Raw genomic sequence first — 3287 nt, 5'->3', positions numbered from 1 at the left:
GATGCTAAAATAATGTATATTTTATTTAAAAATTAAAGAAAGATTTTAGTTAAATTTATCTTTTTGTATAGATAAATTTAAATGATGAAAGAGGAATTTTTGCCATATTGGAATTCAAATATTTAAATGAGGAAAATGTAATTCCTAGTGTAAAGGAATTAATGAAGATTTTTATTTAAATTTTTAAGAGAAAATTTAGTTAAATTTATCTTTTTGTATAGATAAATTTAAATGATGAAAGAGAAATTCCCACTATATTGGAATCCAAATATTTAAATGAGGAAATTGTAATTCCTAGTGTAAAGGAATTAATGAAGATTTTTATTTAAAATTTAAGAGAAAATTTAGTTAAATTTATCTTTTTGTATAGATAAGATTAAATGATGAAAGAGGAATTCCCACCATAATGGAATTCAAATGTTTAAATGAGAAAAGTGAAATTTTTAGCTTAATGGAATTAATGGATATTTTTATGTAATTCTTAAGAAGAATTTTAAGTAGATTTAATTTATGGTAAAAGAGAAATTCCCACGATAATTGGATTGCACTCATTGAAATGAGAAAAAGAAGGATTTCAAGTTTATTCAAAAAAATAGGTATCGATATTTTAGTTAAAAGAAGAATTTTTATGATATTTAAGAAAAGATGGATTTGAATTAAATTTTAGTATTAAAAGATGAATTTCCACCATAATTCTACCTAATGAATTAAGGTTGAGAGATTATGTGGCATAAAGAATATCTTTGGATATTTTACTTAGTACAATCACTAAATTGATATTTACCCAAAACTAGATGTTTATCTGAAGGGAATCCTTGTAGAACTAAACCGAATGAATTTGGTTAGACTACATGAGGGATGGATAGTAAACCTAATTGTCCTTCTTCGATCTGAATCAGACAAAAACTTCGTGACCAATTCCAGTTACTAAATCCAAAGAATAGACTACCGAAACTAATCTAGTTTTTCCTTGACCAAACTCACCAAGAATCTAGTTGGACAATTGGACAAAATGACTCCTTAGTCGCTTTATTCCTAAGGAGAATATAATAGCTTTTGGCAGTAAGTGAACGTTTGTATCAGGGCATGGCTATGGCCCAGTATTACCGTCTTATGCGTCTCTCGAGGAGATTTTGATTTTTGGAGCCGAGCTGCTCTATGTACATATTGAAACTTTTATATAAATAAAAAAATGTTTTCTGGAGAAAAATTCCCTGATGTATAAGTGATTGTTTATAGACGAACTGATAAAGAAAAATCTGTTATCGGACATATGTCATAGATCTCCAATAAGATCATTTGTCTTGTTTAAGAAATTATTTTCCGAACCTCTTAAGTCTTAGGATCTCGTGGACGATATCAAAAATAAAAATTTAATAATATATCATTTTTGGCAGAATCACGAGACAAGGAAACCGTGGCCGTCAGCCAGACCCTCTCTCTGAAGATGATGAGCTTGACCCTGACATTCGCAAGGCTCTTTATAGAACTCAGCCAAGACCCTTCAAAGGAGAAGGGGAGAACCTAGGCGAGGCTGTGGAGAAATGGGTGGAAGCCATGGAAGAATATTTTGACGTCATGGGCTACAATGAGCGAAGCAAAATGGCTCTTGCCAGGCTAAAGATAGTGGGAATAGCCAGGGTGGCATGGAGGAACCATTGTGACACCAACCGTCTGGATAGAAATGCTCAGTCATGGAACGATCTTAAAACCTATTTAAGGAAGAGATTTTGTCCCCTTGGATTTTTGGAAACCAAAATGAATGAATTCTTAGAGCTGAAGCAGGGGAGCAAAACCATCGAGGAATATCACCAGGCCTTCACTCTTCTACTTAAATATTCACGACCTCTAGATGAAGAGTAACTCATGGCCAGATTCATTCGGGGAATGAATGAATCCTTGAACACATTGGTCAAAAATGCCAAGCTAGTGTTCATGGCTGAAGCTGTCAGAATGGCGAAGGACGTTGCCAAAGCCTTCATCGTGTAAAAGTCCCGCCAAAGCCAGCTCCCTCATCCTTTAAAAGATTTCAGACACCGGGAAGTTCTTCCAACTTTCCGCCTCCAAAGAGACACCAAGGTCCTAACCAGAATGCGGAGACGGGAAGCTTCAAAAATGAAGGAAGACCTTTCCCCCAAAGTACATTCTCAGGAACTCCGACTCTCTCCAGAATGCAAAGGGAAGAGCTTCGAAGCGAGAACAAATGCTTCGGATGCCAGGGACTTGGGCACCAGCTCAAGGATTGCCCATCTCCTTCAGTGGGCCAAGGAAGCCAGGGTCCTAGAGTTCAGAGACAGACTCCTTCTTATTAGTCCAACCAGGGTCCCCCCCGCGTAAGAATCAGGGTAACCCAAGAAGAGTGCCAGCTCAGCCTGTAGCCTCCATGCAAAGCAGTCTCTGAACTCCCTCCCAAAATTGGAATAACCAAAGAGAGAGAGTTCCACCTCAGATTGCAGCAGCCAGAGCAGTCACCGTAGCTGAGGAAGTGGAGGAAGAGAAAGGACAGATCTATGCAGCAATTGAGCATCATGGGAATAACTGTCAATTCTCAGACCTCTAGACTCCAGCAGAGTACAAGGGTAAGAAATTCAAGCTTTTGATTGATTGAGGCAATACTCATTCTTTTATTTCCCCAAGATGTCTGTGTAAATTAGTCCTAAATCAAAAATCACAGAAACCTATGCAAGTGGAATTAGCCACCAGTGGGAAGATTCTTTTCACTCACCTTGAGACTGACCTTCTTTAGTTTAATTAGCCTAGATGGGAACGTAACAGAGTGCCAGTTCAAAGTCCTACCCCTGGGAATATATGATGGAATCCTTGGAATGGATTGGCTCCAAAAGAATCAGGCTAACATTCATTGTCACAAAGGAACCATATCTTTCCTTGACCTTCACGGGAATAAAGTTCAAGGAATTAGAATTTCTGGATCCCCAGTGCTGCAATTAGTTAAGGCTTTCAAATTAAAAGGGCTCAAAAAGAGACAAGCTGTGTATGTCGTTAAAATGAATCCGGTAGACATAAAATGCAAGGCTAAAGAACCAGAGTGGTTAAGTGAGTATGCAAATGTATTTCCTGAAGAGCTGACTGAGATGCCTCCGTCTCGTGAAGTAGATCATGAGATCAAATCAACCCCCGGAGTTCAGCCAGTAGCCCAACGTGCATACAAAATGCTAGTCCCTGAAGCCATAGAACTTAAGGAACAGTTAGGATAACTATTAGAGCAGGGATTTGTCAGACCCAGTGTCTTACCTTGGGGTGCACTCGTTCTCTTTCAAAAGAGACTC

Source organism: Cibotium barometz, chromosome 32, assembly GCF_041138505.1.
Source record: "Cibotium barometz isolate CiBa-2024 chromosome 32, ASM4113850v1, whole genome shotgun sequence".
In the NCBI taxonomy this organism is placed as follows: Eukaryota; Viridiplantae; Streptophyta; class Polypodiopsida; order Cyatheales; family Cibotiaceae; genus Cibotium; species Cibotium barometz.
The sequence above is the reverse complement of the archived record's forward strand: the minus strand, read 5'-3'. Positions refer to the sequence as shown.